The sequence below is a fragment of the Callorhinus ursinus genome, unplaced genomic scaffold (genome assembly GCF_003265705.2).
Source record: "Callorhinus ursinus isolate GAN/ISIS: 27379988/994484 unplaced genomic scaffold, GSC_fseal_2.0 scaffold9, whole genome shotgun sequence".
Classification (NCBI taxonomy): Eukaryota; Metazoa; Chordata; class Mammalia; order Carnivora; family Otariidae; genus Callorhinus; species Callorhinus ursinus.
The window spans coordinates 8,781,481-8,802,659 of NW_027397071.1; the positions used below are offsets into that span (position 1 = coordinate 8,781,481).

Below are 21,179 nucleotides of genomic sequence, written 5' to 3' on the forward strand. Positions count from 1 at the left end.
AATCATAGCCAAATGAATTACATTATTTTTTTTAATCCTTCTTCATTCTCTCTAAATGGTACCTGATAACTTGAGCCATGGCAGAGGAGAAAAAGCCAAATGAAGAACTAAACCCTCTGTGGATGACACTGTCTTTTAAAATTTAAAGTCAGTGAAATCATTGTTTTGGAAATGAAGCCACAAGAGGAGAAACAAGGCAAATAACCCAGAAATCTGATTTCAAAGCATACCACTGCCAAGGAAATGAGTGTATGTGGATAGTCCCTCACCCGTGTCTCGTCCAATTTGGCAAAATAAATGTTTTTAGATGAAGATGAAGAATACAAGTTGATTCATAGGCACATCTCATTAACCTTTACAATGTTGGTGAGAAGTAGATGCCAGGTATTACTGGTTTAATTTATACCTATTATTCCTGCTACAAAAACAAACATTTCCACATGACCCGACTCTAAAAGCAATCAGGGACCGCATGAGGGAAGTTAATCCAAGGACCAAATAGGAATCCGGAAGCCAGGGTCAATGATGATAAGCATACCTGATGTCTTTAGTTTTCATTTGTCTCTCCAGAGATGCTGAGGAACTCCGCAGAGGAGAACGCTTGTGTTGCCTTTTGGTTTCTGGTGATGGAGATGGAAATCACTATGAGAGAGAGGAACGTGGCGTTCATAACGCGGATGCAAATTTTTGAGGCAGAGTTAATTTTTGCTTTATCATCTCTGGAGGCAATTTATAAAGCTGTTTGAACTTTATATGTCTGGTCTTGAGAAAGTAATGAGTTTGTGATTTTAATATGCTTCTCCCTCCAGGCACTCTCTACACCCGCAGGAATGCGCTGCACTCAGGCCGAGCTCTCAACACGTGTAGTCGACTGGAAGGAACCTGGCAAACAGTACTCCAAGGTCCATGCTCTACATGTATGTGTAGTTAGACAGGATTAGACAGCTCTGCGGGGCACGCCGCACAGGCAGCCCACATCTTCTGCATGCCTGGAGTATAAAGTAATAGGGCCTTACTGCTGTTCTGGGCTTTACAATATTCACAATGTTTTAAGTAGATATAGGTCGATTGATGTTTAAAAGCAACCTATAAAATCTGTAATCTGTTAAATAGGCAGAGAAGGTATTATCACACTTTTTACAAATGAAGAAATTAGATGCATAGTAACGCAGTTTGTCTAAGGTCATGTGATCAGGACATTTCAGAAAGTGACTAGAATCCAAAGTTTTCCGACTCCTGATCCAAGGGGCTTTCATGCACAGCCACATTCTCCATCCCTCGCTACCCCTGCTGTCTCAGATTCTGGCTGCCCTAACAGTGAGGCATCTGAGGAGTTATCCTCAGGGTATCTTGAAGAAGAGCAGAAGGAGGGCTTTCCACTGTACTTGTCCTACACCATTCAAGCTGGCAAGCCTCATCCTGCCCAGCGCGCTCGCAAGACCCAATCCTCTTACCTGAAAGTGAGACCTCAAGAGAAATAGAAACCTAAGCTCTGCAAAGTGACTCAACCACCATTCCATGAGTTTATTCATTTATGATTCAAAAAATATTTATTTGGTGCCTCTTATATGCCATTTCTCCCTCTCACTTCAGTGGAAATGGTGTCTCAACCTCCGGAGCTCTGGTTCATCCCGTTCAATTTCCTCCCAAACTTGACTGCATCAAATATTGTCTTTCTTGGCTGTGGACTCAATACCTCCCCATGCTGAGATGTTGGATTACTTCGAAAATGCTTCCTCCACCATGTGTCCATCTCCAGCTCTCTTTGCCCCCTTTCCATTCAAAGTCAATCTTTTCAGACAGAAGTGGTATCTGCTCCCCACCCCTCATTTATTTGACATTCCACTATCATGTCATCCCACTGTCATCTGGCTTCTGTCTACACCTCCTCACTGGATAGTCCCCCACTTCTGGTTTCCTTGTCAGCCTTTAGTTCTTGCCCTACCCGATCTTTGTAGAATCTGATGCCATTGACCCCTCCCTCCTTCAGTTTTGTGGCACTGTCCTTCTTCTTACCTCTTTCCATCTCTTCCTAGTCATGTTCACTGACCTGTCTTCCTCTTGTCACTGCTTAAATCCTGCTGCTCCCCAAAGTTCTGATCTCAGCCCTCACCTCTCAGAGTCTAAATTCTCCCCCCGGGTTATCTTAACCAATACCTTAGTTTTAAGGGCTTCCCTAGATCCTTCTCTTCAGCCCAGATCTAGTTCCCAAGTCCTATTCTTACTGTATCCAGATATCAGTTGCTTTCTCAGCCAGTCTTCTCCTCCCTGTTCACATTCTCTTCTTAGAGAACCTGCAACCCACAGTCTAGAAGGGACAGCTCTGGAACCCACATAAACCCATTCTCTGTCCACCAGTGGTCACCCAACCCACACTGAGCCAATTAGATTGTCTCTCCCTGGAATTCGTAATTGAGACTTGAAGATGTAGAGGCAGAAAAAATTAAGCAGAGATCTAGGTTTTGTGGACTTGAGCCAAGGTCAGGCTCTTGACAACCCTAAATCCACGTAATCCATGTTCTGGTGAAGCAGTACTAAGCCTAGTAGAGAAGCAAAGAGAATGAAACGGAGATAAAGTAGAACAATAGGACTGCCTCGGGGAAAGACAGGTAGCAGCTACAGACAAACTTCCAGTATGTGGGAGCCCCAACTCTACCCATTGCCACTGGGTTCAATGAGATTCTTCTACAACCTTCCCACATCCAGGATTTTGTTTGCCAGCCTTATGGGATTTTCTGACCCACGCAATTTATCTTTTGTACACCAATCTCTTTGATAGAACTATCTTACTGGGTGGTCTCCAGGCTATCCAAGGTACCTCACTGTCAACATGTCCATCCCAGAGTGACTCACTTTCCACACCCAGCACCGCACTGCACCCTAACTGTATTTCATAATCTGGGGAATGGAACCACTTTTCCTTAATGCTGCTATTTAGAAGTCTGAGGATCATCTAATCTCAGACTTCTCCTTCTCGCTCATTCTTTACAGCCAATAAATTCTTGCCACAACTTCCTCCACCCTTCCGCCTCTGAGTTGCTTCTGTCGTCTTGTAATTTCTTGCCTATTTTGCTGCCGTAGCCTTGTAAATGTTTCCGACTACAGCCAAAGTGATCCCTGGAAACCAAAAATATGCTGATGACTCTCCTGGCTAAAATACTTCAGTGACTTGTCCTTTATCCTTTTAGAAAAAAGCACAAACTTTTTAGCATGACATCCAAGGCGCTTCATCATCTAGCTCCTGTTGAGCTTGCTAACCTCATTCTTTCTCACTCTGTAACAGGTGCTCTCTGCTTGCATCACCCTGAGTTACTGTGAATTCCTTGTATGCAATATGCCCTCTCTTCTACATACCTTCACATCTGCTGCTCCCTCTGCCCACGTGTTTTTTTGCCCCATGCCACCCATCCATGCTCTTCTCCTCAGGCGGGCAATTGCTACTTATCTTTCAAGACTTAACTTGGTGATATCTCCTCTGGAAGACCTTAGTTCAGTGCCCTTCTGATGAACCTTCAATTGACCTCTGTCCAAGAACCTAACACAAAATATAACTGTCCATTCTTCTGTCTCCTTTTCGAAACTGTGAGCAGCTGGAAAACTGACTCTGTGTCCTAGTTCTTGTAGTATTCACAGGGCCGGCTACACAGTGGCTGCTTACTAGACATTTGCTGAACAGATAGGACGCTGAGAAGATGGAATTTTTGTCCTCAAAAACCTCACAGAATTAGTGGGAAATGAGAAAGCCTATGATTAAGGCATGGTGACAAGTTCTACACCACGTAGGCTCCAGGTACTAGGAGAAAGATGAAAAGGACAATTAGCCCAGCTCAAGGGCTTTCTGGAAAACAGAAGTTCAGGCTTGGTAAGTAAGTAGAAAGAACTGAGTGAAGCAAATGAGGAGGGGGAAGGGTGTTCAGCTCCTTGCAGCCCGGGCCAGATTACTTGTCCTGCACAAATTGCAAAAGCTGCTACACATTGAGATACTGCTGATGAGAGGCTCTCAACTCTAGATTCGTAAAACAAATGCACTCCGAGGAAAGGAGATAGTTGTCTTAGCAGTGGAAAAACCTTAAAAAAACAAGTCAAAGTTTCGCAGTACTTAAAAATATTTTGGATTCATTAAAGCTCTAAATACATCTCTTTCTTGGAAATTTTCCCTCTTAATTTTGAAACACATGGGTCGTGTTGAGGAACTTAATCTGTACTTTCAAGTCAGCCACACTTACCTCATCCTGTTGCTGTTTTAGAAGATCTGTTTATTATTACAGGAACCTTCAAGGTCCTTATTGTAAGCTTTCAGACTTAGAAACAGGAAATCTGATTTTATCTCTAGGGTAGTTTTAACCTCAGCACTTAAACATTCCAGTAGTTACTTCAATCTCTGAGCCTTTGAAGTATTCCACTTGGACAAGAGCTCTTGTGCTTAAACTGTACAGAATTTGCCTGTTGATATCTCTATAAACCCTCAGTCAAAATGATTCCCAGTTCAAAAATATATACACATTCTCTTATTCGTGTGGAATCTGCTGGAAGCAAGCCTACAGAAGGCACCAAACTTTAGATCATTACAATCACTAAGCACCATTCACTTAAAGTAAGAGTTTAGTTACCGATAATTCCAAGCAAACCTCTTAACAAAACTTCAAATATGGATTTTCCTGTTATGATAAAAGAGAAAGAATATAGATTTACTGGAAAGGAAAAACTGACTCTAAAGGTTGCAAATGGGTCACAATCCATATTATTCATTGCAACTCCTTCAGGCCTATTAAAGAAGAATTTAGGGAACCAAAGAGTAAGATATAATTAATGTAACTTGGTGTTGGTGATTTATTCAGTGACAAATTATAAGGCTGCTACTGTAACAGATTTCCACTAGCTCAGAAGGAACAAAGCTCTTCTGTTTTAAGGATGGGTCATAATAGCAATTCTCAGATAAATCTCATTTCATTTTTCCCAATGGTTATATGCCAACTGAGGAGACTTTAATCTGGAATCCTATTTGCGTGGTTTCCATTTGAAAAGACTGTTAACATCTAATGCTGGGAAAAAAAAAAAACCTTTGTATTTTGAAATATATATTACTGTCCATCTCTGTCATATTTGCCCATCTCCTGACTGGGTTGGCACCTACAAGAGTTAAATCTGATATTAAAGGGGCAATTGCCCCCTTAGCTGGCATCAACATCTCTTGATCTGTGGGCCTTTTTTTTTAAAGATTTATTTATTTATTTGAGAGAGAGAGAGAGTGGTGGGGAGATGCAGATGGAGAGGGAGAGAGAACCTCAAGCAGACTCTGCACTGAGCACAGAGGCTGATGATGCAGGGCTCGATCTCATGATCCTGAGATCATGACCTGAGGCGAAACCAAAAATCCGCTCAACCAACTGCATCACCCAGGCGCCCCAATCTGTGGACCTTTTAGAGGGATGATGCATACCTTATTCAATAACCTAGTGGAAGTGACCGTACAATGCTGCCTTGACTAAAAGCGGTAGATCACATGGCTAAAAACCTAAATCTAATTGAGATGATCTTTTTAATGAAAGGAGCATATATAGTCTTACCATGCTCTTTTGAATTATGGTCAATCTTGAATTTAAAGTATACTTCAAATTTTTCTCTCTAATGTCACATATTTCTTCAAAGATTGCCCATTCTCCAAAGTAAAGCTCACAACTACTGGGATTTTTAAATCACACAACTGGTAATTGTGAGTCACTGGCTGATTCATCTTATAAAGTAGCTAAACTTCTCATCTTATAACACGGACCTTTAATTCCTCCACTGGTAATTCAGAAGTGAGCTTGCAGCTGTTATATATCACCATTATTGTTAGTTGTTACAACCATGTCAAGAGTTTTGTTTTGAGGTGTTTTTTTTTTTTAACCAAAGCTTAAACTGAAATAACAGATTGCCAGAGATTTATAGTAGGAAAGCAGTGCTATTAAGCAGGAGTCGAAATTTCAAGTTAATGTTTTAATAATTATGTCTTTATTTGGCTCAATTTCATTTGGGTGTCAGTCCAACAATCATCTCTTCAAAACATTCTGAATAAATCAAACAATGCCTCCCCATCCTAAAATGCCACCCTAAAAATGATGGGCTTTATTGGATTCTAAAAACACTTCAAGAACAAAACAAAGTGAGTAACCACACTTGTAAAGCAAGAGGAAAGTGCTTATATAATGCAGTCGGAGCACCTCTGAGCTTTCTGGCCAAAAAGGCAGACAATTGCATACAGCTTTACTTGACTTCCTTTGTCAAAAAGATCTCAGAAAAAAAAAGAGGCTTCTAGCTTCCACTGGTCGTTCTTAATCTCATTCCTTCATGAGGGCCCACCCAATATTAATATTGGGTGATTCCAGCTTTGTATATGGATAAGAAATGGGAGGATTCCCTTCCTCTAAACCCACAGCTCTGTTTTAGGTCATCTTTGGGAAGAGCTGGACTCAAAAACCTAATCTTGCTACTAAATGGTCCCCGAGAACCAGCGGCATCAGCATCACCTAAAAGCTTGTTAGAAATGCAGAATCTCAGACTCCACCCCAAACCTACTGAATTACAATCTGAATTTTAATAAAATCATAGGCACATGAGAGTTTAAGAAACACTGCCATCAGAGGGCTACTACATCACCTCACTCAGAGACTTTCCACCTGCGAGCCATCAGAGTGGCTGAACGATATTTTAAATTCAAATCAGATTTAAGCTAAAATAATCCACCTTGCTTCTGTATAAATTTGTTTTTATAAAGTCCAAAAACACCATGGCGAAGAATGAATGTTTTCATTCGTGAACACTAAGAATAGAAAAGCTACTATATCTTTCCATTGGAATCAGATTCTACTTCTCAGTGCAGTCTAAATGTTTCATTCCATAACGAAATGGCCCTCTACCAAACCTCTTCCTCAATAGATATAAACCCTTGTTAAAGCCCCAGGTTTGAGCTAGTCTTCATTAGTGTTGATAAACTGGTAAAATAGTAGTTTTCATGTATCAAATGCTGATAATCAATGACAGTAAACACTTTACCAGGCACTGTTCCAAGTCTTTACCATATTAACTTATTGAATTCTCAAAACAACCCTAAAAGACAGATTCTGTTATTATTGTCCCCATGTTAGAGATGAGGAAGCTGATCAATGGAGAGGTTAAGTAACTTGCCTTGAGGTTGGCAGAGCTGGGAGTTGAAGCCTACTCTAGAGCCCAGACGCTTAGCCATATTATCACCAAATGCCTGGGGTACGATATCTCTGCCCCTCACAGCAGTCCTACAAGGTAGATAGGAGTATACAGTTGAGAACACTGAGGTCTTAGAGCTGGTAAAAGATGAAGCCTCTGTGTTATCCCCCCATGATTCCACACTAGCTTTGAGCCACCTTCCATATTGCAAATGCCAACTATTCCTAATAGGCTGGCTCTATCTCAGCTTGGTGCAATCAGAGCCCAGGACTTCAGTTCCCTCTGTCAGTGTAACAAAGGTAAGAACACCTTATCTCATGCCTCCTCCCCTCAAGCCAAATTCAACATGTATATTTTATATGTATCCAGCATGATATATTTTACAAAGCTTGGGTGTTCAGCCCTGTCCACTGCGGTTCTTCAAGTATACAGGTCAAACCCTGGTCCTGAACACATATGTCTACCAAAGTGCTTGCCCTGGACGGCCCCCTCACTGCTGGCCTCCCTGGAAAGCCATGTTTTAGTCATTAGTGTTCTGGTCAGACAGGAAACCTCCTTTGCAGAGCTGCGGTGGAGGGGACTGAAGCTTTGCACACTCTAAATAGTGATTTTATTAAAATGTAGAAAAATTGTTGAAAAACAGAAAAGAGGTGGGGATAGGGGGTTGCCACGGCAACTCAGCCCTCCCTCAGTTTTCAAAGAGCAGGGAAGACTAAGGAATAGTAAATAGAGAAAAGGAACTAGAGGAAGTCTGAGTGACACGTGATCACAAATGGAATGAGACAGATCGGGAGAGACGAGACAGAGACGAGTTTCAGACTGAGTGATGAGCTGGGAAGCAGAAGGTGGGCCTCACGAGGGGATACCCTTCCTCAAAGTGCAAGGAGCCTGGCAGAGGTAAATCTTTGTGATCAGCTTTACCACATGGCTCAGCCACACAGGTCAGCAAGCAACATGGCGTCGACAAATGATTTACGGAGAAATGAATATATCTCACAAGGAAGCAGGAATTCTCCTGCCATCCTCCAGAGAACTATCCCCCATGAACTCTGTGCATGTTTTTAGATACTGGTTCTGGAAACACCATGCCTCATCCCCACCCCTTACTACTGGATTGTTGATTTCCTCCAGGCAGATCAAGAAAGATCAGGACTGTCGGGAGCTCCACCCACTCACTAGACATTAGATAAATTCATATATAACGAATCCAAAATATATTATTGCGGGAACCTAGGATAAAAGGATAACTTTTATTCATCACTTTACAGGTTACCGAGTACTTTCACACTCATCTGATGCATGGGAGACCAGCCTCAGCAATCTGGGATTACTCCACCCTACAGTAGCCCATGGAATTCAGCACAGACTGAAATAAACTGATTACACCCACTGCACCCAAGAATTTCCCATCTCTCCTGGTGAATGGAATTAATACTGATGGCTTACATCATCTTCAGTCTGTCTTCATCACACACTGTGACAGCTTAAACGATGCGCTATCCCCACTCATTAACACTTCTGCTTTGGGGGATGGTGGGGAGTGGAGTGGAAAGGGTCAGAGGAGAGAGAGAGAGATGTCCATGTAGATATGCACAAGCAGCTCTATAGCTATTCTGCTCCTGGAGGGGAGCAGTGCTGGAGATAAACAAAACATTGTCCAAGAGTTATTTCTAAGACTTGGAAATGCATGAAATATATTGTAGTGGAGGCTACCAGCAGATGTTTGAGTTAATTTTTAAGTGAGATTGCATTTTCCCCTGCCCCACACACTCTGAAAGATAACAAGGGGAAGCTGGTTAAGGAGAAAGTAGTCTGGGATTAAAAGCTGGCCCCAGATAACCCACAGATCACCTTACAAAGCAGCGAGCCATACCACATACACCTGGGGTACAGTATTCACTCTACTGCTTCCTCACTGGTCAGCCCTCATGCACATGGGGCAGGGCTCAGGAACTCCGATATCGTGACTGAAGGGATGAATGTTGCCAGACAGAAAAGTTGTCTCCCCAGGCAGAGTAAGGGATCCTCAGGCTGGAAAAAAATGAAGCACGAGAACAAAGGTTCTGGGTGATATCAATACATACTTGATCATACTTGATCACCATATCCTAGAAGAACACACACCTGAGCCAAATACTTGGAGAAGTAAGTTTAGTTAACTCCATAGACATTCAGAATGTACATAGTAGGTCATCATCAGAGAGGAGAAAGCCAACACTTGGAGAAGATAGATCATGAATTTGAACCATACATCAAATCTTTGGGTCTGATGTTCTCAGTATTCCTCTCATTTCTTGAGGTAGAGGCTGGGGAGGAGGGGAATAGATAGTCATTGATTAGAACATTGCTACAAAGTCAAAATGAGAGAAACCTGTGGCTCTGGACTATATATTTGCAGGCTTGGCTGGGGAGTTAAAAAGGGGCTCCAATATTCACAAGTGCAAATTGGGAAGCCACAACTTGGTTGGGTTTCCTGTACTGAAGTCAGCCATGCAGTGGTGCAGTGGAATCCATTTCTACCAGTTATGGAATGCTGCCTTTCCCTAATTTTGTCATCTCTCCCTACACACACACACACACACACACACACACACACACACACACACACACGTACTTCTGATATTCCCTAATCTCCCCCTTCTCTTCCCTTTTCTCTTTTGTGAAGTCACACGCAATCTTTCACCTCTACATCAGCTGCATTCATCTATCCAGGGCAAGTGTTAGCATTTGTCCAGCTAAATCCCAGGGCCCTGACTGCCCAACTACTCCCTCCAAGACTGCACTAACAGACAGCCAAGAAAAGCTTACTGTAATGATAACCGGTATTTACAGAGCACCTGCTTACAACGTGGAAAGCACCGGCATAATAGCTCTCACACATTCTGATTCCTGAATATCTCATCCAGTCCTTACAACAATGCAACAACCTTGTGAAGTGTTACCATCCCTTTTACACGGATGAAAATCTGAGACAGAGAGGGGTCAGTAACTCTCAGAAAGTCACAGCGCTGGTCAAGGGTGGGGTTAAAGAACCATGAGCTGCTTCCCCTTTGCCTGCCCAGCATTCTGAATATATTTGATATCATCAATAAATTTATTATTTATTGAAAAAGAATAAAATTAAAATATTTTAACTGATTCAGCATTTAGTTCATAACCAGGCAATTCTATTTTGTAATTAATCTCTGTTTTCTCAATGGTGAGTTTATATATGCCGTCTCCCACTCACTTCAATTTCTTCATCTCTGGTGTCCGGCAACCATCCAGCCATCTTCTCTTGTTCTCTTTTCTGATCTTAATGTCCTGCATTACAAAGGGAGGCGGGACAGGGTGAGCTCAGCCGTGCGTCTCTTCCTTTAGTCTACAAAGCCTCTCCGGTTTCTCATAACTCTTTGAACTGCCTCTTCCTTGCACTACCTCACTCTCTCACTCCTTACTTTCTTTTATTCTTAAACGTTTGGTCCTCACATAGTCTGTTCTTTTTCAATAACCAACAATTATTTGGACCCTGTCAATATGGCACCATCCCAGAACTGTACGTAGATGGCTCTCAGAGGTCACTGGCAGCCTCCAACAAGCCTTTTCTGGGGTCTTACCCTCTTGACGTCTCCATTTTCTTTTTTTTGGCTTCTATGACACTGAACTGCCTTGCTTCTCCTCATTAGTATTATTCCTCTTTAGTCTTCCTCATGGCTCCTCTTCATCTGCCTGTCCCATTAGTGTTCCGTCACCAAAGTCCAGCCTTAGTCCTCCTTCCTTGTCCTACAGTCCCTTCCTGGGCCATGATTCATTCCCATGGTGTCACTCTCTTTGAAGATAGCTCCCAGATACCTCTCCCTGTCCTTAGGCTCTCTCTTTGGTGCCTCCATTTCCAACAGTCTGCAGGTCATTGCCACTGGGATGACTCACCAGCATTTCCAACCCAAACTGTCCAAACAGAGCAATTTCTGCCTTTTACTAAACCAGCGCCTTCTTCTGACTTCCCTATTTCTAGCAAATATCACCATGCCCTCAGTCACCCGGTTAGAAAATTATGTTGTAATCTTTGATTCTTTCATCTTCTTCACCCACTATATTCTATCAGTTTTAAAATATAAAAGGATTTGACCTCTAATATCTCTTATGACTACCCCATTCGATGGCCCTCTGTTACCTGTTGACAAAGTGCCAAGTCTCACCCTGGCTTTGCATTTCCTCTCTACATTGGTAACCCAAACCAACCCTTCTTATTCCAGTTTGTTTCAACCAAATTAGATTCTTCCCTGTTCTCAAATACATGCCAAAATTTCCTGCCTCCTCTGGTCCATGCTGTTCTTAAAACCCTCAACACCTTCCCTCCAATACCCACAAGTCTTTCCTAACCTCCCTACCCACAACTTAATGAGTCTTCCTAAGTTTCTGTGGTATTTTTCATGGTCTATTCTTTGTTTTTATCTGTCTATTTGTTTCACCTCCTGAAGTAGACTGTGGATTCCATGCCCCAAGTATCTCTGTTTTCCCACAACCCTACATAATGTATGCATGGGAGATTCTCATGTATGTTTGTTGAGTGGAACTGAATTGGGACTCAGTGGCCATGTGGAGAACATCAAGTGGCGAGGACCCTAGCCTCTCCTAAAACCAGGCAAATATTCTCTTAATTGTGCCCATCCTAAAAATGAGCCTCCTTTTCCCCCTATGGCATGAGCACTGCCCATGTTGTCTTGTGCTGTTTTAAGCTTGCACCTGTTTTCCCTTCCTTAAACCTCTGGGCAATCCTGTGAAGTAGATGCTGTAATCTCTATTTTACAGATGAGGAAACTGAAGCACAGAGAGGTTATATGGTGAGTCTAAATTCAAACCGCTAGTATGCAGGGAGCCAGGTTCTCACCCAGACCCTCTGGCTCAGAGCCCATCCCAGACCACAATGCTATAATGAAATGCAGATGCAAAAAGGGGAGATTTTTCCAAAGAAGACATCCAAACGACCAACAGACGCATGAAAAAGTGCTCAACATCACTCGGCATCAGGGAAATCCAAATCAAAACCTCAAAGAGATATCACCTCACACCCGTCAGAATGGCTAAAATTAACAAGTCAGGAAATGACAGATGTTGGCGGGGATGCAGAGAAAGGAGAACCCTCCTACACTGTTGGTGGGAATGCAAGCTGGTGCAACCACTCTGGAAAACAGTATGGAGGTTCCTCAAAAAGTTGAAAATAGAGCTACCATACGATCCAGCAATTGCACTACTGGGTATTTACCCCAAAGATACAAATGTAGGGATCCAAAGGGGTACATGCACCCCAATGTTTATAGCAGCAATGTCCACAATAGCCAAACTGTGGAAAGAGCCAAGATGTCCATCGACAGATGAATGGATAAAGAAGATGTGGTATATACACACAATGGAATATTATACAGCCATCAAAAAGAATGAAATCTTGCCATTTGCAATGACGTGGATGGAACTGGAGGGTATTATGCTGAGCAAAATAAGTCAATCAGAGAAAGACATGTATCCTATGACCTCACTGATATGAGGAATTCTTAATCTCAGGAAAGAAACTGAGGGTTGCTGGAGTGGTGGGGGGTGGGAGGGATGGGGTGGCTGGGTGATAGACATTGGGAAGGGTATGTGCTATGGTGAGCGCTGTGAAGTGTGCAAGACTGTTGAATCACAGATCTGTACCTCTGAAGCAAATAATACATTATATGTTAAAAGAAGAAGAAGAAGAAAAGAAGAAGAAGAAGAGGAAGAGGAAGAAGAAGGAAGAAGAAGAAGAAGAAGAAGAAGAAGAAGAAGAAGAAGAAGAAGAAGAAGAAGAAGAAGAAGAAGAAGAAGAAGAAGAAGAAGGAGAAGAAGGAGAAGAAGATAGCAGGAGGGGAAGAATGAGGGGGGAAAATCGGAGGGGGAGATGAACCATGAGAGATGATGGACTCTAAAAAACAAACTGAGGGTTCTAGAGGGGAGGGGGGTGGGAGGATGGGTTAGCCTGGTGATGGGTATTAAAGAGAGCACGTTCTGCATGGAGCACTGGGTGTTATATGCAAACAATGAATCATGGAACACTACATCAAAAACTAATGATGTAATGTATGGTGATTAACATAACATAATAAAAAAAAGGGAGGGAGAGTTTACTTGTAGGTTTTGATGGTCAAAATCTCAAAATCCACAGCCTGGGTAGGTCTTCCCATGTGTGGCCAGATATGTACAGATGTGTAGCTGATTGTGAGTGTATGTGCAATGGAAGGAGGGATATTCTGCTGTTCAGCAGGTGCTTGTGTATTATTTCCCCAACACAGACTTCCTAAGAGAAGACGGTACCATCCATGACTTTATTCTGCCACCGGAGTCTAATCCAGGGCTTATCATATAGTAGGTGACCCACAGTTTTAGGGCTGAATTATAATTTTATGTATAAAATGCTCAAGCCATGCATCTCCATTAAAGCTTCTGTTGTCTGCCCCACTTCTCCCAGCCTCCTGACACACACCCACTCTCTCTCAGAGCAGGTGCCATTCAGGAGAATGTAAGCAAATCAGCTCTGAATGTCAAAACAGGATTTTACTCAATTATTAATTTGGGAGAACCAGAAGAACAGCAAATACATATCCCAATGAGGTCACACTATGAAGTATGTGAAACCTTCCCAGATCTAATATTTAATTTAGACTCTACTGTCTGGACAAATTTTCAGCTTTCCAGATTTAAGCCAGAGGCCATCAGACATGGCTTAGAATGATAACTCAGCAGTTACAGAGGCCCAGTACAAAGGCCAAGGCTGAATGAAGGGCAGCTTCCCAGGAAGAGGTGCCCAGAGGGCAGAGGCTGAAATGTTTCTCCAAACAGAACAATTAGCTCAAGCACAGGAACCAAAGCCTGAGCCCTGACATCTGGATAAGCTGGGCACGGGTCAGGGCTTGGCCTAAAGATTCTGTAGGTGGCCAGGCTCTGGACCAGCATCAGCCTCCTGCTGCTCCATGTTCTCTTCAGGCCATCTGGAAGGGAGATCCAAGCACATGAAATGCCACCTAGGGCGGAGGAAAGTTGGTAGGTTCCTGACAGATGCTCTCTGGCTGTAACAGTCTGTAGGTGTTGGGGCCACAGTGGATGCCAAAGAGGAGAGGAGAAGAAGAATGGAGGAGTAGAGAAGCAATGAGGGAAAGAGATTCAGGGAGTGAATGCCCCACTCATTCAACTCACCCCATTTCACCTGCCATCCTTGGCACCCATGCCTGTAGCCACCACCTTCTGATCCCAACAGGCTGACTTCCTGTCGACTCCAGACCTAGTGGTCCCTCCCCGTTTCCCCCAAACTTCTGCCCAAGCATATGTGGTACACATGGGTTGTCTCCCTTGTACTTCTATGCTCATGAACTGTAGATCCACTCTCTCCTTTCCTTGGATACCTCCCTAAGAAAGGTTGTGTCTGCTCTCAGCTCAGCATCCCAAGTACATAAAGCTCCTAGAGTCAGGAAATGCATGAAGGCTTAGGACACAGAAACAAATCTTTCAGTCACCCCACATTGTTTCAGCAGGGGACTTCTCAGGGCCTGATGGGAACCAGCCACCAAAATCTCTCTCATCAGACTTTCTGAAGGGCACTCATACTGCTCAAGCCTCACCCAGAGGGAGACCCAGGTCCCAGGCAGGTCCTGACATCCTGAAGGCTCTATCACAGAGCTAAGCGATCAGATGGATTTGGCTGCCCTGGGACTGCTCACTCTGCAGAGCTGACTGATGAGCCTATGCCAGCTACTGAGGGAGGAAATGCTGCCAGTGAACACAAAGTAATCCTGCAGCAGGAAAGGAAGTGGCAGCTATGGCCGGAACCCCACCTCACTCTGAGCATACAACAGCCTGCCAAGCAGGTGCAAGGTACTCGAGGTAACACATTCTTTTTTTTTTTTTAAGATTTTATTTGTCAGAGAGAGAGAACAAGCAGGGGGAGGACCAGGCCCCCTGCTGAGCAAGAAGCCCGATCCCAGGACCTTGAGATCATGACCTGAGCCAAAAGCAGATGCTTAACCGACTGAGACACCCAGGCGTCCCAAGGTAACACATTCTTTCCTGCTCCTCAAAGTTCCTTTCAGACAAAATCTGATTTTAAAGAGCATCGGGGCAGCCCTAAACCAAAACCTTTGACTTGGCCATTGGGGAGGGCCCAAGGAGAACTGGCACATGACCCATTTATTTCAGAAATCTTTGGTGGCTTTCCTCTTCTCCAGTCCTGAGCTTCTGCAGGCCTGGTGTTGGTGATGGAACCCCAAGGCTTTATGAGACTGTCCCCTCCACTGCTGGACACTCCCAGGCAGCTAAGAGTTGGCAAGCTCTCACCAAGTGTCCCACTCTGTGTTAGCCACTGTCCATGTCTCTAACTCCATGTCTCACCAGGGGACTATTGTTATGATTCCCAGATTCAGAAAAGGAAATGGTGGCTTGGAGAGGTTGACTCACTTGTCTAAGATCACAATTGCTTAAAAGTGGCAAAGTCAGGATTCAAACCCTGAGCTCTTAACTAGAGCAGTGTTGCAAACTGCAGTCCCACTGAGGGGCTGGGCACTTGTGGATCAGGTGGAAGAAAGGTGGAAGAAAGGTGGAAGGAGGTGGCACCTGTGATGGACTGGGGTGCAACTGCCTTCTTTGGGTGTATTGTTCCATGACAGAATATGCCCCTGGGTGATCAGCCCTTCAGGTTTTTCAAGAGAAATTATAAATATAGATTTATAAGCATAACTTCCCAACTTGTATTGATTACCAATGCATTTTTTTAAATCACAATGCAGGTCAACACTGAATGGATCTCATAACCACATCTGTGAGCAGGTTCGTGACCATGCCTTTTGAGCCCAGGGTCTTAATCCCCGGCCTTTACTGCGTTATAATGATTAGATAGGTCTATGTCTGGTGATTTGCCACTTTTCTTCCTGTTATTTCCATCTGCTGGCCTCAGTTCTGCCATCTGAAGCAACAAGCGTTCCAAAACACTATTCTCCTGTCCTCTTCTCTAGACTAAACATCCCCAACAGCTTCAAGCATTCCCCTCCTGGTTGGTTTGCAAGACCTTGGCCATGCTGGCTGTTCCTCCAGGCATGGCCCAGGCACATTCCCACCTGCTCACAGGACTCCCCAAATCCACTGCTTGGAACTGAGCCTTATATTTGAGGTCTGTGTGTGCCATGTAGAGCAAGGCAGGCTCCCTGCCCCACAAAGACTTGCCCAAGAATGGAACCCAAGACCACTTGGCTTGTTGGGAGCTGAGGATTTGCCTCAGGCTAAGTGAAGAGACTCTGGTCCCTCTCACCCGTGAAGGGCTTCTCAGTCTCCGAGGTCATTGCCCCTGTTGTGGGGAGTGACATCCCCAGTCACCAGCGCTTCCCACCATGGTCCAAAGAATCACCCCAGTCCTTGCAGGGACTGCTCCAGGGTTAGCAAGCTAACACCTACGGCTATCAGGCCCACACCTGGCTGACCTTCCTTCCAGAGAAGACTGCGCATGGCACCAAGAATCCATCCCTCTGTGTTGTGAAACAAACCTCACCCTCCTTCCCAGTTCCCCTATCCTGATATCTGAGGGGACATTAACATGATTCAGCATGCCCATTGTAAGATTCACCCCCATTTCCTGACACTCACTGCCCAGAGCATACCACGTGCAGTCTAAAAGCTTGGCTGTCACCACCTATGGTCAGAAACAAAGGGGGTGCGTCCATGGTGAGAACCCAGTGGGTCCGAGAAATAATTCCAACAGCTCAGCCCAAACCCTCCACACTCAGTAGCTGTGGGCTTTCCCATCTGCCACAGGGAGGGGGCCTCTTTGCTTCTAGTCCCACCTCCCAACTTCCCTTCTGAAATGGGGAAATGCAAATCTGGCAAGCTGCTGTGAAAACTAAGAAAAGCAAAGTGGCCTATCTTCTACCCTTGCTCTGCCTGCTGGCCCTTCCCATGGCCACTGGGGCCGGGATGGAGCAGAGCAGCTGGGTTTTCCCCTGAGCAGTGACTCACAGATGTCATTTCTCTGGCACAGACTCTCACAAAGGTCCCAGCTGGGAAGGTTTCCTGGTGGCCAAGTGATCCCTCACAGCTGCCAGCCCAGCGACAAGGGATTCCAGCTGGTGTGAGGTGACGAAAAACAGGTCCAGGCTTTGTCCCTTGGCTACAGGACCTGTTTGTCCCACTTGCTAGACTCAGGATGTAATTCATCATCGAAGTTACTGTGTTGCACTCGAGCCCTCAGCCCATCACAACTACTTTAGTAAAATCAGATTTCTGGAAGGGTATCACGACCACCACAGAAGAGCGCTGTTTTTTCAGTGAGCTCGGTGCAGAGAGGTCCTGGAGCTGTCCAGTTGCCCACCAAGTCCTTAACACTCAAACTGACAGGGGCCCACAGATAAAGACGCATGACCAAGGACATGCCCTATAGCACACAACAGTGAAAGGCTCATGCAGGGTAAGGGCCAAGTGAGACCACAGATTTTAACATTATTTTGGACAGCTGAATCCTCCCTCCAAACAAAAATCTCATGCAGAACCACAGTATTCAGGCAGATCCAAGGGTAGCTGCTCGGGTGGACACCAGGGTGGCGCCAGGAGCCCACCCCCACTCAGACTCCCTGCAATCCTGCCCCCGGGGGCCCCTTAGCCTCCTCCACTGAGTCACTGGAGCTCTAATGACATGACATTGACCCCTGGTTCAACCCCACATTGTACGAGGTCCACAGAGCATGTCATGAATTTCCCAAGGTCACATGGTAAATACATATTACAAATTCAGCCAGAATAAAAGGACCTGCAGACCAAGCTTGCAATGCGCCAAAACAGCTGTACAAATGGGCAGCTTGGGCAGGTAGGAAAAGTAAGTGAATACACACATTTGGTCAATTTTAAATTTGTCTCAGCCACTTTCTAGCTGCCTGTACTCAGGCAAACCACTGTATCTCAGCTGGCCTGAGGCTGGGGCTAGATCCAGCACCACCTGCACTCCTCACCTTAAGGAAATCTCACTCTCGCCTGCGGCCACGGAGTCTGCAGCCCTTTCAGATAGCGATGGTTCATTGTCCTCCATGCCCCTCTTCTCAGAGCCACTACCCCCTGCCCTCCTATAAAAACCTCTGCTCTACACTGTGAATTGTGCAAGACTGTTGAATCACAGATCTGTACCTCTGAAACAAATAATGCAATATACGTTAAGAAAAAAAAAGAAGAAGAAGATAGCAGGAGGGGAAGAATGAAGGGGAGTAAATCGGAGGGGGAGATGAACCATGAGAGACGATGGACTCTAAAAAACAAACTGAGGGTTCTAGAGCGGAGGGGGGTGCGGGGATGGGTTAGCCTGGTGATGGGTATGAAAGAGGGCACATTCTGCGTGGAGCACTGGGTGTTATGCACAAACAATAAATCATGGAACACTACATCAAAAACTAATGATGTAATGTATGGTGATTAACATAACAATAAAAATTTAAAGTAAAAAAAAACCTCTGCTCTAGTGAAGCTCCTGGGACCTGGCTGCAGCACCAGCTTCCCCTCCTCCTTCGGTGCCTGTCAACAACCCAGTCTCTCTCCAGTCATGGAAAGCCTTGGCTCCTGGCCCGAAGCCTTCCCCTCAAGTCTGGGCATCATCTTGACATCAGGCTCCTGTGCTCTGTCCATCCAGCACCTCTCCCTCTTCCACTCCAGGATCCCAAATTCTGATTCCACTCGGACTCCCCACCCAGGGTCACATCCAGGACTTTGATGAGACCTGCTGCTTCTTGGGAGTTTTAAACTCCAACACCCCATCTCACCCAGCCCTCAAGCTCTCCCAACTCCCTCTGCTTGGCTTGGACACCTTATCAATACCTTCACCTTTGATCATTCTCTATTCCCCCAGCCTATTCCCCTCCTCCTCTCTTCACTCGGGCTAATAGGTGGCCCAGAACCCTTGCTCGTTGCTTTAAGTACTTTCTGGCTGTATTTTCAACTCTAAGAACCCTCATTGTACTGCTGTCATTCTCCCTCCCCAGCAAATCACACCCCGGAACTGGATGGAGACTACGGTGCCTTCCTGACTCCTTTCCCCAGACTACAGAGTCCGGATGGAAAAAGTGGCAGAACCATGAGGATAAGAGTACTGCCCCGTCCTTCCCTCCCACAGCGCTCAGGACAGAGCTCAGTCGGCCTCAGCGAACAGCTTTCTGCTCCAGCTCCTGAGACCAGACTCCACACAGCCTGGCTCTCAGCAAAGCCCACCTCCCTCTCTCTCATCAAACAAGTGCTCCAAGCCCTACCTGATGGTTCTCCCTCCATCTGTGCTCCACCATCCTCCCTCTGGGAATTCTCTTCCCTTACTTCTCCTGCATGCTTAACTGCTCATTCTGTAGCCATTTCCCTCCGTATATTTCTTCCATCCCGAACCAAAAGGCCTCAAACAAACAAGACTCTTCTTTACTCTGACATCTCCTTCTATCACTGCCATTTTAATTTTTCTTTTATATTCAGATTTCTTCCAAGGGTAGCTCAGAGTCCTCTTCCCTGCCTCCTCATATCCCACTCCCCCCTTGGCCCATGGCCTAGGCCTCTGCCCCACACTGCCCACTGAAACCACCACCTCCATGTTGCTAACTCCAAATGCCTGAGCTCAGCTGCTTTTGACTTTGCTGCCTACCTCTATTGGGACTTCTCCATTATCACTGCCCCCAGCTTACCTTCCGAATCTCTGGACCTGCCTTCTCCGTTTCCCTGGTGGCTCCTCCTTCTCCTCCAGGTCCCTAAATGTCCCCGTTTCCCTCTCTTCTGCAACCCTGCCCCTAGTGTCATCTCATCCATGTTGGAGGCCTCATCCATGCAGACTCCAGATCTCCCTGGGGATCCAGCCCCAGATGTCTCCTGAGCTCCAGGAGATCTCTAAATCCCACTGCATTCACCCCTCAGGCCTGCCATGGACCCCTCAGACTCTGCAAGGTCCACCCAGGTCACTGAGCCTGTGACCCCACTGCTGCAGTATCTCTTACCAGGTCATGCCCACATGGTGTCTGCGGGGACAAGCAATAACTTTCCCTCTGGCCTTCCCACCCCCTGCACCACTCACTCCCATCTGTCTCTCAGCAGCCAGAGCGAATGTCCTTAACAGGAAAATCCAAACATGTCACCCTCCTGCTTAAAATCTCTCCAGGCTATCTACCTCCAACGAAAAGCCCAAATAGCCTTTGCAGAACCTTCCAGACTGACACTGTGATATCTGGCTCCTGCTACCCTCTCCATGTGCCTCTCCGTGATTTCCTGTACGGGATGCTCTGGTCATAATGAATTGCTTATAGATCCCTGGACCTTCCGTATTGTCTCCCCTCATGGTTTCACAAGTGCTGATTCCTCTTCCTAATTCTTCCCATGGCTAACTAGCTCCTACTGGCCCTTTGGTGCTCAACTCCTAGTCACTGATTCCGGAACCTTCCATGGCCTCCCTTAGCCCCTCCCTTTCTGGGCTCCCACAGCACCCTGCACTTTCTTCCCTCGTGGCACTTCTCCTGCTCCACAGTAACTGGCTGTTCACTAGCCTGTGTCCCCATTAGGCTTTGAGGGTTTTGAGGACAGGCACTGGGTCTTATCTTTGTGTTCCTAATACCTACAGACCAGTCAGTGCTCAAAACATTGATCTGAAAAAATGAACGAATGAAAGAGGAGATTATGTTTTCTTAGTAAGTCTCAGAAGGCACTAGATTTCCAAGAAGAATAAAAATCCAATTTCCCTGGGACTTTTGGCTTCTATAGTGTCCTTCCCATCTTGTTCACCAAGGAGCCTCAGGTTCACAGGGGATCTGGATGGTTTCCCCAAAGCTTCTCTCCAGGGTACCCTCTGCTCTCATCCCCCCCCCACACACCCTTCACAGACCTTCTTTCTCTCTTCGACTCATCCATGATGATTAAGGGCTTGATGAATGCAGGGCACAGGCCAGAGGAGGGGAAAAGGACTTGTTTTCCTTTGAGGAGAAAGACCTATTCTTGCCCTCCCCTACTGGGGTGAC

The 21,179-nt window shown here is 45.4% G+C and overlaps 1 long non-coding RNA gene across 3 annotated transcripts; it reads right to left on the reverse strand.

The window, feature by feature from the left end:
- Positions 1 to 378: 378 nt before the first annotated feature.
- LOC112824494 (uncharacterized) lies at positions 379 to 21,145 on the reverse strand. Of its 3 annotated transcripts, none has more exons than XR_003208457.1 (4): positions 21,047 to 21,145; positions 10,415 to 10,488; positions 9,310 to 9,491; positions 379 to 642 (listed from the first exon to the last, which is right to left on the reverse strand). It is a non-coding gene; the product is annotated as an uncharacterized lncRNA (long non-coding RNA). The 3 variants fall into 3 exon arrangements; XR_012379330.1 differs by lacking the exon at positions 379 to 642 and adding an exon at positions 7,680 to 9,216; XR_003208458.1 differs by lacking the exon at positions 9,310 to 9,491.
- Between the last annotated feature and the right edge of the window lie 34 nt (positions 21,146 to 21,179).